Below are 13,528 nucleotides of genomic sequence, written 5' to 3' on the forward strand. Positions count from 1 at the left end.
GCGGGGACAGCGGGCAGCGCAGCCCCCCGATTTTTTGGGGGTGCTCCGGGATCTCGCGGGGGCACAGCCGGGCTGCACCCAGCGCCCCGGGGGGGGGAGCAGACCGGGGGATCCCGGGGGATCCCGGGGGGACCCGTCCCGCTGCAGCGGGTCCCGCTGCCTCGCGCCCCGGCCGCCACGTGCCGCCGCAGCGCGCCCCCTCCCCGCGGCGACCCGCTCATTAATATTAATTACATTTACATGCGGCCGCCCCTTTCCCCGCCCCGCGCGCTGATTGGCTGCTACCCCCGCCGCTCCGCAGCCGGCCCCGCCCCTTCACCGCCCTCCCTCCGCGCCGCCGTCTCAACCGAACCTGGCGGCCGCACCCAGCCCCGCCTCCCCGCTGGGCCACCCCCCGCGCGCCCCGCGGCGCCAGCGCCCATTGGCGGGCGGCGCTGCCAGTCGGGCGCTGGGGCGGGGTCAGCCCTGCCCGCGCCCGGCCGGGGCTGGGCAGCAGGGTGCGTTGCGCGGTGGCGCTGGTGTCTGAGGCGGCGGCTCCGCTCCTCCGCCCCTCGGTGCCCCGGCCCCGCCGAGACCGGTGAGGAGCCGCCCGCGCCGCCGGGACTGGGGGGGGGCAGCCGCCGGCGAGCGGGCGGGGACGGCCGGCGCAGGCCGCGGCCTGGCGGAGCCCCCGGCCCGGCCCGGGGCCCCTCGCGGCCCGCTGCGGCCCAGGCGGCGGGGCCCGGGGGGGGCTGGCGGGGCTGGGCGGGAGTCGCCTGGGGCAGCTCGGGGGGGTCCTGAGGGGGCCATGGGGAGGGCGAGAGGGGCGGTGGGGCCGAGGGGGGCGGTGGGGAGGGGGGTGAGGCCCCTGAGGGGCCGGGGCGGGGGGGCTGGGGCTGCAGGTGAAGGAGTTGGGGGTGAGGGAGCCCCAGGGCAGGGGCTGGGGACCGAAGGGGGGCTGGGGTCGGAGGTGCCGGAGTGAGGGGGCCGAGGGGGTGCTGGGGCCCTGAGGGTTTAGGGCTGGCGGTGAGGGGTGCCTGGGCAGGTGGAGGGGGGTGCTGGGGGCCGGGGAGGGTGCTGGCCCCGGGGGTGGAGGGGCTGGGAGGCTCTGGGGGTGCAGGGAATGCTGTGGGCTATGAGGGGGAGTGAGTTGGGCTGGTGTGACGGGGTTAGGAGGGTGCTGGGGTCCTGGGGTACAGGGCTGGGAGAAGGGGAACCCCTGGGCAGGTCAGAGGGGAGCTGGGGGCTGGGGGGTGGGCTGGGGTGCAGGTTAAGGGGCTCCTTGGTGGGCAAGAAGGGTCCTGGGGGTGCTGGAGCTTGTGGTGGAGGGCTGAAGGATGGGGATGAGCAGCTGGGAGGGGATCTGGTGGGGATCCCAGAGTGCTGGTGGACCGGGGGGCATAATTTGTGCAGGAGGATCAGCGCGAGGAGGCGATCTGGGGGTGTGTTTGGGGGTGGGCGCAGAAAGGGGCTGCGCTCGGTTGCGGTGGGGGGCCCCGAGGTCTTTGGGTGAGCTGCGGTGGGTGGGTGTTGGGTGGAAGGGGCTGTCGTGACAGAGGTGGGGAGCGTGTGGCTGGAGCTGGGGCGTCTCGGGGTTTTGGGTGGATGAGATGAGGGGGCAATCGTAATCGATGAGAGACACAGTTCAGCGCCAGCTCGCTTTGGAAGTTGGGTGACTTAACAGGGAATGTGCCTAGACCCTCTTTTGGGGTATGAAAGGAGGATCTCAGACCTTCTCAGAAGGTCTGATATCACATAATCTACTTGTTTTTTCGGTGCGTGAGTTAACGGTGGGTTGGTATAGAGAGGTTGTGGAGAGAAGGGGAAAATAGCTGGAGGAGTTGCTGGCTGGTGAAGGGTAGTAATGGTAGCCTGCCTGTTCCGGGCAGTGCTTTGGAGGCATTAGTGAATTGTAGTGCATGGGTTATATAAAAGAGGGGTAGCTGCAGTATCTGGATTTTCTGTATTATTGAGGTAGAGTGAAGTAGAGGAGATAAGTGGGTGCCGCAGACAGAGAAATCTGTCTGCTTCTCATTTCTAAACAGAAGGATGTGGAATGAAAAGCTGGATACTGGCGGGCGTCCTTTAGGAGGTTAAGGAAGGGAGGTGTGTGTGCGTGTAGGTAAGCAGGGACTGGAGGGTGTCATGGTGCTGGAGCTGGGTACCTGATCTCCCCTGCAGCTCATTTTCTTCAGCAGTGCAGGTGAATGGGATTTACCTCTGTACTGGGCCATCGCCATCAGGCGTGGCCTTAAATAAAAGCCATGTGGACTGTGATAGAGCTGCATTCTGCTCTAAGATACGTTCTCTGTTACTGCTTGTAAACGAGGCGAGAAGTTATTGTGGCTTTTAAGGTGTTGAATTGTCTTTAATGAGTTTTGGTTTTTTGGGGGGGAGAACTGACAACCTTCAGGTTTGTTTATAGCTGTGGGCTTCTTGTAAAGCTGACCCGGACAAGTACAACTGCGGTGATTACAACCAGGAGAAAAGCTGACTTGTGGTAGACCACAGAAGTCAGTAACTTGATATTTAGCCTGAGTCTGTAAGTAAACTTGAGGCCTTTTAGGTCATTGCTTGGTTTTCTTAACCTACCGCCTTTTAGAGACTACTCGCTTCTCAAGCACGTAGTGCTGAAGTCAGACCTTCATCCTTTGGAGGTTTTGCATGTGTGGGACATCCCGTTGCGTGCAGGCAGATGAGCTGATGGCTGCTGGTTTGGGTTCCACGTCAGCTGCGTGATCGTAAAGCAAATGCACAGGAGCTCTGTGACTACGTAGCACCATTTATCATATTCTGGTTGTAGCCAGTATGGAGGAAAATGCACCAAAAAAGCTGGATCAATATGTTTAAATAAAGCTTATTGTCTGCGAGGTTTTCTTCTGCCATCTGTAGCTGTGAAACAAATGGAAATAGCTCTTTTGTGTGGCTGGAGTATTGTTGTGGATTTTAATGATTTACACAGGAGGCACATTTCAACATACCTACCAGTTTTTCTTCTGTATCCATCCTTATCCCTGGATGTAGTATTTAACTGGTATTACTTACGGTAATTAATGCTTTTTGACATCGAGAGTTATCTTAGGAAGGCATTATCCCTCTTTGAAGGTAGGGGAATGGAGGCACACTGGGAGACTGACTTCTCTTCGTTTAAACAGGCAAAAAGAATAATTCAGTGCCTGGGAGAGGAGCGTGTGACTTGGGAGAGGTAGGTTTGTCCTCTGCTCATGACACTTCCCCTGCGGCCGGCCCAACTTCTGCCTTCCTGCCTTATTTCCTTATCTGTGAAATGGAGATAACTGCTCTGCCCTACCTCGTGCGCTGGGAGGTTGTCATGCCCTGAAGTTCGTTAGCGTAACGAGGCGAGTGCCTGGCTCCCGGACCTGCGGTCCTGCTGCTTGTCCCTGGACTTGGCTCCAGAGGAACTGGACACTTTGCCCTTCGGAAAACACCAATCTTTATTGCTGGTAACTGCTGTTCTCAGCTTCCTCGCGTGTGAGTGAGGCAGTAGATGTTGTCGCCGTCAGTGACGGGGAATCGTGGCTCTCCCTGCCAGAAGTCATCCCGTTAGCGCAGCGATTAGTCTGCAGAGCTGGGGGGCTGGCCGAGCGCCAGCGCCTAACTAATTGCCCTTAGAATGGTCTGTTTTGTGTAGGGCTTCAAATAGCCGCTTGTCCACTCGCCAGCGGCTGGGGGAAGTTTTCTTTGACGTCTTCGTGAGGAGGTGGTGAACGGCAGAACTCAGTCACTTTAAAAAGCACCTTCTCACCCTTTCGGCTGTGAGGATTAGCTCGGGTTGGAAAAATCAGATGGTTCGGTCCTCTTGGGTTTGTAGACCCTAATGCAGCTCTGAACTTGCAAGAGTTTCCAAACGGCTCTTCCAAACGCTGTGGGTAGCAGCGAAGCCGGTGAGAGGGATGGCAACCCTGCTGTGCTGTAGGAAGGCTGTGGGTGGATGACCCAAAAACGATGGCTGCATAAAAAGCAGGGTAAAGGTTTGTAATTGTTCGGGGATTCTTGCACAGGGAGGGTAGAGCAAGAGGAAAAAGGGCTTTATAAAATCCTGTATCTCTATCAACGTGACAGTGGGTATGGTTTGAAGTAAGGTACCCACGGCGGCTACGGCGCTGGCTTGCTCGGGTGGCTGCTAGATCCAGTGTTGGTTTCCCCATCTTTACGAGAAGTCAAAGGAATTGAGTTGCGAAGGTCTAATAGTTGAGCTCTGAGGTGGAAAGCTCTCTGTAATTGCTCAAATATCGCTCAAATTATTTAATCAGTTTAGCCACAGACCAGAGATCTTTCAGTGGGATCCTGTGCATATATAGCGAGTTTCCGAATTTCCCAGTTGTAGCATCTCTGACTTCTTTGGACAGTGTGTGTGCCGGTTAGCTCCTCTCACCTGTTGCCAGATAATGTGATGTATTATCTTTCTGTCTTATGGATTTCCTAGCTTGATGTGCAGAATGTCAGAAGACATAAATTGGGGAGGGAACAAAACTAAAAGAAAATGTAAATCCAGTTCCTTCCTGCTGTGTGGTCTGACCATCGTCGCAATAAGGGCAAACCAGCAAAGGTGGAGAGAACTTTGTTTTAAAAAATTAATTTGTCTTAGATTTACCCGCTTAGTTTGCATTTAAAAATAACTTGCTGGAACTTACAGAGAATGGCAAGAGCCAGACCTTGCTTTTGGGTCCCAGCTGGAAGCATCTGGTTTTGGTGGCCTTGTGCGTGTGTAAGCGACGGGCAGTTTGCTTCAGACAACTCCACTCCATCCCCCGGCGTTAGCTCCAGCCGTATAGATTTTACTGCTGTCACATATAAGAGTCCCCTGTTATCATCTGCTCGTTTCTGCTTCGTGCTGCTAAAAGGCCCTTTATTAAAATACCAGAACAAACAGGCCATTGTGCAACACAACCATGTTTTCATTTTAAATACTGTTTGTGAAAGTGAAAGTTGCTCACAACAGCCTCAGGTTTCTCGTATGTACATTTTCTCTCCAGCGAACCCGTCAATTCCATAAATGCTTTAAAATGTTCTTTCTGTTGCGCAATTGTGCCGACTGCTTTCGTCCTGCCTGCTGCTGCTCCTCCAAAATACCTGAAAAGCCACAAACTAACTTAAAAAACAACTAAAAGTGGTCACGACAACAAATTTGTTTGAAAAGGCTGACTATAGCGATCCGCAGTTAATTCTTGATGCTGCTGGCGTTCAGCGCAAGCGGCTGTTGTGCGAGAGGAGCAGTTCTTCAGCTGGAGTATGTTTAATCTTTGTTTTAAGGGGCGTAGGAGCTGGTTTTTTCCTGGGAATGAGTTATGAATTCAGCTGATATTTCAAACTCGAACATGCCTGAAATCTCCAGTAGTTTTGGATTAGGTTTTTGTTAAATGGGTGGGTAGGGATTGGCTGTGACGTTTTTTAAAAAAAAAAAAAAAGGAGGAAATTCAGTCACACTGTTAATGCTAAGACACAAAACAGGAAATTTAGTTAAGGATTATGCTTTTTCATAATTTATTGTATGTTTTTCCCCCTTCCTTCTAACAGACAAGAAAAAGTTTTAAAGTACTCCAGCCTGTGTTGGTTCTGTATAACTGAAAACATTTCCAAATTTGCAGTTAAAGATACATTTTTTTTAACGGACTTTTAAGAAACTGTAAAAGCTGAGAAACCTCCCTAACTCCTGCTTTGTTTTATTTTCATTCTCCAGAAAGAGGGGAAAAAAGCTAGAAAACGGACCATGTAACAGTAATTTTAAAAATACCTCACTCCTAATGCGAGCGTACGAGTAGCAAAATGGGATCTGGCCTGAAGCCAGCGGTAGGACTGCGGGCTCGGGGATGGGGGAAGGATGTTCCTCCTCCCGACACCTCCCCGGTCCCGCTCAGGTGGCAGCGTGGAGATGACAGCCTCCTCTCCTGGCTCCAGGGAGCAGCCAGCAAGTGAGATTGACATCCTGCTAATGTTCTCCAAAAGCTTTTTTTTTTTCCCCCTCAACTTATCCCCTTCAAGAAAAAATAAATCTATTTTTAAATATATAGAATAGTTTGGGTTTTTTTTAAGCCCTGAAGGCTTTTTGTCCATTTCTGCCTCTTAGAAAAATGCACAAAGTCTAAATGTTTCTTGTGTGTTTTAACCCTTTGCAGCTTGTCCTCAGATTTTTCTGCTGCAGTTCTGAAACTACCGAAGAGTTTCTCCGTAGACATACTGCAAAAACTGCTTTTAGGAGGTTGTTCCTGCTGTAGTCATGGTTATTCTCATTTCCTCCAGTCTAAGGGTAACTTCTTTTTTTTGCTGGCAAAGGATCAGTGTTTATGCTCAATAAATCATGACGTATCACGGCTTCTCTTTTCAGTTACTCACTATGAATTATGGTACAACTCCCAAACACAAATGTTGTGAATTTAATGTTACTATGCAACTTTTCTATTGGAAGGAAAAAAAGTCTTGAGAGGCTCCTCTTCTTCGTTTAGTCAAAGATCCTTAGTTAAGGCCAAGAAATATGACCTTTTTGCTTCTAACTTTGGAATTATGTCCATAAGTGTAAATCTTAGCAGTGGATCCTCTTCTGGCCAGTGTGGGATTGAAGCGCGTGCGGTCAGTGGTGCAGGGTGCCTGAGCAGATAGCTCCAGGTAACGCGTTTCCAGTGATTAAAAGGAACTGGCATCGTTTTCAAGGAGCATCACACTCATTGTGTCTGGGGCAAAATATTGGGAAAACGTTTTTCCTGTAACTCACGAGTGTTGTGAGTGCCTGCGGTGGCTCCGACGGAAAGCCTGTGTTACACCAGTGTCGGGCAGGTTTAATTGCAGCTAATCCCGATGAAACATTGTCGTCATTCCCGTCGCTGAATCGCGTGTGGAGTTACGCTGTTGGTCTTGACCCATTGGCTTCCATCCTTGTCAGATACTGACTGGTAAATCTTGAAACAAAAGTGGTGCTGATCGTCTGGAAGGATATAAAATGAGTTTTTGCAAAGTGCGTGTTAAAGCTAGTAAATGGAAGTGGAACACGCCTCCTGGAACCAGCACATTTTCTGCTTAAGTACCGGAACTGTAGCTTAGAAATGGGGAAATAAACATTCAGTAAGTCATATTCTTTACATGAGATTTTTGAAGGTATCGGTTTTGAAAAGCAAGGAAGGGTGAGAAGAATGTGCTAAAATAAAGAAATATTATCTAGCAGTTAAGAGCAGGTTGGTGTCCTGTAAGACTAAGAATGAAGTTTGGAGACTGTGCAAGATTGGAAATTCAAGTGTTGATGGTCTTTAAACTGTATTTTTTCATGTGGTCAGGGAATCGCTAAGCCTGATTTCGTTGGTTTGTTTTGTTGGTTTCTTGAGTGTTTGTTGGTAAAGAAGGAAGACGGGAAGTGTATAAATGAGGAGGACCCTTCACCTTGTGCTCTGGTCGCTGTCTTGAGGCAGGTGAAGATACCTGCGGGTAGGATGGGATTAGATGCTGGTCAGCACAAGGATTTACTGTTTGTTTTGTTACGAATGGGACCTGGAGATTGTTTTCAGGTGAATGTGGCTGTAAGAAAAGCTCTCAAAGAGGAATGTAAAAGTACTTGGAAATAAACTAACCTCTCATCATGTCTTTCTCTTCCAATTTAAAACCCTGTGCTGCTTTGCCTACAGATGTTTTCCAGAACCGTTTGTTTTTCAGAATATGGGTGTCTGTCCATCAGTAGACCTGTAAGTGCTGTCAGTTTGGATCAGGTGTCTTTAACTTGAGGTGGGACTGTGCAGCATGCCAGTTTTTTGGGAAACAACCTGGTGATTCAAACATACTCAGTAGACATTCAGGCACAGTCAGCGGTGTGAACACGGATACCTTTTTCTCTCTCAAGTTTCTCCTGCAGCCTGTTTTACTAAGTTGAGTTTGGCTCCTAGCACTCCAGTATCCATCTGAAAGAGCTGCTTCAGGCTGTACTGCGCGTTCCCTGCGCGTTTGAATGGATTCATGTTTCCTGGTGCCGTGATGCTGGTTGTGTCAGGAAGCGAGCTATAGAAAGCGTGTCCCCAGGAGGAGCTGCAGGAGCAACGGGTGGGTTTCTTTAATTCCATTTTGGTGAGTCCACAGCCTCTTCTGTTAAAGCGTAAATCCCACCCTGCCCTCCGAAGGGGCTTGCTGCAAATATCTTCCTGGGAAAGGCAACAAAATCCCATGTTTTCTGCTGATTTACACTGCAGAGGTGCAATGCCAAATTCATTTGTCAGTGCTCAAATACATGGCGTATGGTCTCTTGTAGAAACTTGTCGAGCTTAGAGCATTTGCTTTAAAGACTGATCTGTTAGTGCATATGATAAATAGCAGATACACTTTGTAAAGACATCAACAGAAATATATGCAGCATTTTTAACACAGGACACTGGGGTGAAAAAAAAGGATTTCACATTTGTTAGTCTAGATATAACAGGAGCTGTTGCAAGTGACAGCAGTAGCTCTGTGCTCGCAGCATACCAATGCAGATGGAACTGGTTGGTTGCCAGATATTAGTCATGGGGCACACCTACTTTGGAAGAGTAGCCTGTGGGTTTAGAGAAGTAATTATTTTCTAACAGCCCTGTGGGGCACAAGCAATTCAGCTTATGGAGGACAAGGAAGGGCTTGCTCCAGAATGTTAGTTAAAAAATTGTGTGCATATGAGCTGCAGCTGGTGACGACTTGACTAGAATTTAATTTGTCCAGGCATTGTTCATTACAGGCATGGTGGAAGACACAAGCTTCTGAAGGCTGAAACAATTGCTGACCCGATACAGCTTTTGTGGCTAATTGCAATGGAAGTCGGATCACGAGAGCTGCGGTGGGCAGCCTTTCAACTGCTGCAGGGAAGAAGCTGAACTGCTCTGATTTCAGACCTTCTGGTCGATCGTCCAGCTTAGCCCTTCATCTTGCAGAGCTGGCTGCTTGTAGCAATTAGAGGCGCTCTGTGTTAGGGACCTCAGGGTGCGCGACCGAGAACAGCGCTAGCTGAACTGCAAGCTGCAGTGCTTGCAGGGGTCAATATGAAGCTTAAAGAAGTCAGTGCTTTTGACTGATCACAAAATTCTTCTCTCTCTGATTGCTAATTAGATGGTTAGCATTCTTCGCCTTATTATCCCACCCTCAGCTTTTCTTTCTGGGGATCTAGGTTGACACTTCTAGAGGCTCTTACGGAGCAGTTAACTCTTACATTTCTTAAGTAGTCTAAAACCGACCTGCTCTTTTGGTGCATGTTTGTGAAAAGTATTTGTGGTGCCTACAAACAAAATTACATGCTCTAGATTTAACATTTTTGTTAGGACATATGATATTGACTCAATCTTAATGTTACGTCACATTTTTCTATTTCCTTCTGGTTTATGGATATTTCTGGGGACAATTCCAGCATAGACTGGCTGTAGCTGTGACTTCTGAAGGACTACATTGCCAGTCTGTTGCCAGAAGGCAAGGTTCGTGTCAGGATAGAGGGAATAGATGCGTTCCTACTTGCTGGTGAAGAGTATCTTTGTGATAGCCCAGGTAAGACTATTTTGCCCATTCCAGCAGGGCAGTGACTTTAATTTCATTTTAATAGTCTCAGCGACTCCGTGGGTTATGTATAAGAAAAGGTCGTTAATGTAAGTAGACCCTGGAGAGGGTTCTTCGCCCTCTTGCAAAACTTCTTAAAAATCCATGATTTTTTTTTTTAAAGTGTGAAAAATGCTGTTCTTGTGTTATCTGGAAATAGTTCTCACCTTTGGAATAACATCGTTCGGCAGCCACTGGAGAGGCATAGTGCTCAAAATAGCAACAGCTGCCATAGGCCGGGATGGAGCGGAGTCGAGTGAGTTGTGTTGTCAGTCATGGGAACATAAATCCAATTCCACCTGCAGATGAGCATTCCCGAAATAGAAAAGGGTTGTCAACTAACAGAGGAGATGTATTGTGTGCATCTCTGGTGCACTGTTACTGCGCTCCCTTCGTACTGCATTAAGAAAAAAAAAAAAAAAATTAAAAGTTGCTGTGGTTTAGCTCTAGCTCGAGAGAGTAACCACTTCCTACTCTCTTCAGTAAATAACAGCTGGGAGAGGTTGTTTGGCAAATAACTGTGTATGCTGTTACTTTGTAGGTGAAATACAATCTGTCCGCAGGCAAACCGCCCTGATTCAAAAGTCTGCTGCTCCCTAATTTTCGGAGGGAAGTTCTGCTAGCCTGGGGAAGATGCGAACGTCTCCGGGAAGAGCAGTTGGGGAAGGTTGGTGGAGGGGCAGGAAATCTTGTTTGAGGCTTAACAAAGCTAACTGCTGGTGGTGTAGGAAATTCGTTAACACCCTGAGCCCAGGGAGGGGCCGCAGGCTGGCAGGAGGGTTGCCACCGCTGGAGGTAATAAAGTTCAGTGCCTTTCTGAATTTTAACCGTGAGGATCCTGGTGAGTGCTCCTCAGGCATTTCAGGTTCAAAGTTCTCCCGTGCGCAGGCGTTTTTCCTGTCGTTTGAGAAGCCGAAGAGTCTCTGGTGCAGCTGTTTTTCTTTTCTTCCTGAATCTGCTAGCTTTCTGCATTTAACCATTTTTCCTTGATTTAGTCATGTCATCCTTGAAACTGTTGTCCCCTGCATAAATAAAACCTTTCTCCTTCATATTTTCCATGTGCAGGCTGCTGTGATACGCTATAATTATGGGTTCAAATTCCTGCGGGGACTGATTGTATCAAGCTAACCTGCGTGCCAGTGCCCGTGGATCGGGTTTTGGACCGCCAGGCAGAGCAATGCGGATGCTTCTGTTGAGAAGTTGTCTAAATGCTACTTTAATTTTTTTTAAGTGCATACAAGGTAAAAATTAATCAAATGCAGTATTTTTTTTTTTAATTACTGCAAAAGGGCTCTGTGTTGGCTCTGTTTCTCTCCACCTTTCTCTTGTGGCTGCTTGCTTGTTGTGAATGATACTGCACTGTAAATTCCCATTCCTTCAAACCCAAGAAACTGCTGGCTGAACCTGTAGCCTGATGCTGATTAAAAATAAAATATAACGACTGGGTGGGAAGAGTGATGGTCTTGGACACTTTCCACTTAATCCTGTAACAGTGTTTGAAAGGCTTTTGCCCACATCTTCTGTATTTCTTCTGCTTAATGTTGGCTGATACTTGAGCATGCTTGCAGGTTGCATCCGACCAGGAGTATTTCCTCTTCCAAGTGCTGGTAGCACTGGGCAATCATAAATTGTAGAATTCTTAAAACCTTTTTTTTTTAATATTTTAAAATACTAGGTACTTCACCCTGGGGCCTGCATACTTATGTAGACTAAACTTAAGTGAGATTACCAAAGTAAAAAACCATTTTCACTAGCAGTGTTTAGTTTCGTGTAAGAAAAATAGAGGAGGACAAAAGTTGACAGTGCTCTTGCTCTTGATTCTTATACCTTCCTTCCAGGATAATGGTGTTATCCGTATTAGCATCCTGATTTAAGGGGTTGTTGTGGAACTAGTTGTTGGAGTAGAAAGTTAAGGAGCAGGTGAACCTGTTGCAAGATCTCATACTTGTCCCTACTGCCTGTGTGCATTTCCCTTAGCTGTAGGAGATGAGCATGATAAAGAATTCATGGAGCAGAGAGCTTGCTGGCAAACGCGTCGCCGAGTGCTCTTTTCAAGGTTTTGCAAGCTGTATAAATGTGCTAGAAAAGAATGGATTCGTAAGTGAGAGCTCATAAATTCGTGACCTCTTTCAGCCTTGCACCAAGAGCTGGCAAGTACCTCTCCGTGCATGTGAATTTGCTGGTTTCTTTGCATGACCAGATTTACAGAAGATTCAGCTCTAATCCATTTCTATGAATATTATTAGTTTGTTTTCTTGGCTTATGTGACACTGAAACAGATCTCATTAGGAATGGGCTTTCTATCGTATTTGAAGGCTTTTTCAGTTTTCTACCAATAGCGGTTGCTGCTCCGATCTTACGAGGTTTGTTCTTGCAATTCAGACTTCATTAGCTGGGCTGAGTGAGGACAACCGTGCTAAGAGGAGAGTTGAAATTACATTGCCACAAGTCAGCTTGGCTCTTGGGACGCTGTGGACTCCTGCTGTCGTCTTTTGTACGATGTGAACCATACTTAGTGTTTCAACGGTAGAAGGAGCTTCACCCTGAGCTCCTGCCAAAGTTGGTCCGTCACGGAGGACGGAGGTTCAGATGATCTTCGTTAATCCCAGTGACCGGGCAACAACGTGCTTTGCAACGCGCTCAGCAGGCTCATAGGGACCCTATATATCTGTATGGTTGTGGCTTTGCATCGCGGCTGTGGGTGAAGGGGGCGATGGTCCTGGAGGGTGCAGAGGCAGAGCAGTAGTGATGCTCTGTCTCTGGGACGACAGATTTCAAGAACTTCCCAAGTCTCTGATTGCAGATTTTTAGGAGCGTCAACATGATTGTAACGAGGCAGTTGAGATTCTTTTTTTCAACACCAGATTAGTAGGGAAGCAAACTATTGCTTCTTAAGAAGCTTTCGATAAAAGATACCAAAAAAGGGCAAAGTATTATTCGGATACCCCTTTTTAATTATGTTTTTTAAAAAAGGCCTATTTCTGTGATGCTCTCAAGCGCAACAAAGCTTTGTTATGTGAGTAGTGTTGCTATAAATACAGGGGTTGGAGATTAAGAACAAATGGTAAACAGCTCTGTTAAAAAACAATGAACATACATTTTGGTTTGTGGTGCCATCTTGTAATCCTAAGTAATTTTTCTTAATATTTCAGAGTGTGAAGCTGCCCGTTGAAAGCATTGCCATTTGGTTGTCCGCTGCTGCGGATCAGCTGGGCGGGGATGGTGCTGTGCTCTGTCGCATGGGCTTTTGTCCTTGCGTTCGTGGAAAGCCAGCGAGTCCTGCGTGGCCAGCGGGAGATGCTTGGTTCTGCGGAGGCATCTTCTGGCAGAGAGCACCACGTTTACAGCTGGGTACAGGGCCTGGGGTTATAGCGTGATGGACAGAGCAATGTTTTAGCTTCAGGAAGCGAAGACAGATATGGTTGCTGACGTGCTGCTGCCTTTTTCATAGAGTCTTTTAGACTTTTTTACGCTTAGATTTGTTTAGAACCTGTCTTTGAACACTAGGTCTATTTTAACAGGGTTTTTTTGGCGGGGGGTGAAGTGACAAAGGTACTCAAAAGGGAAGGATTAGTGAGGATGATGCAGATGGCATCATTCTGATGCAGGCTTTCTCCATGCTCATCCATGGAGTCTACACACCTCTGGTAGCGAAGAAAAAGAACAATTTATATCAATTTAAAATGATCTGGCTTAGTTCTGTTTTATTTCACGTGTTATCTCATCAGCCTCCAGCTGCAGCAACCTCCCCTGTGCTCGCTTACAGCTGCAGCTCCGGAGGCTTTCTCGGGAGGGGGCTCCGGGCGGACGCCCCTCCTGGGCGGAGGCGTGTGGAAGGAGGGTCTGGGAACCTCCTGCCTGTTCGGCAGCTTGAGGGGTTTTGCTCTCAGCAGTTGTCTCTGGATTTTAGCCCAGAGAGTAGGGTTGATACGAAAGGGAACAAATGACTCTCTGTTCCAGTACGCGGGCTGGTAGATATTGATGCCTCGTGGGCTGGACTGGA

At 48.4% G+C, this 13,528-nt stretch overlaps 1 protein-coding gene across 6 annotated transcripts in view; it reads left to right on the top strand.

Annotated features, from left to right (window-relative positions):
- The first annotated feature begins 462 nt into the window (after nucleotides 1-462).
- Nucleotides 463-13,528, top strand: part of GNG7 (G protein subunit gamma 7) — an 80,435-nt gene continuing 67,369 nt past the window's right edge. For 4 of the 6 annotated variants that reach the window (XM_075175292.1, XM_075175289.1, XM_075175293.1 and 1 more), the window contains exon 1: nucleotides 463-577. The gene's annotated coding sequence lies outside the window, so the exon portion shown is untranslated. Of the gene's footprint in view, nucleotides 578-3,134; nucleotides 3,185-7,854; nucleotides 8,020-13,528 lie in introns of those variants that run through there. The other 2 variants (XM_075175290.1, XM_075175291.1) reach the window with 2 other exon arrangements.

The sequence above is a fragment of the Calonectris borealis genome, chromosome 28, assembly GCF_964195595.1.
Source record: "Calonectris borealis chromosome 28, bCalBor7.hap1.2, whole genome shotgun sequence".
NCBI lineage: Eukaryota > Metazoa > Chordata > Aves > Procellariiformes > Procellariidae > Calonectris > Calonectris borealis.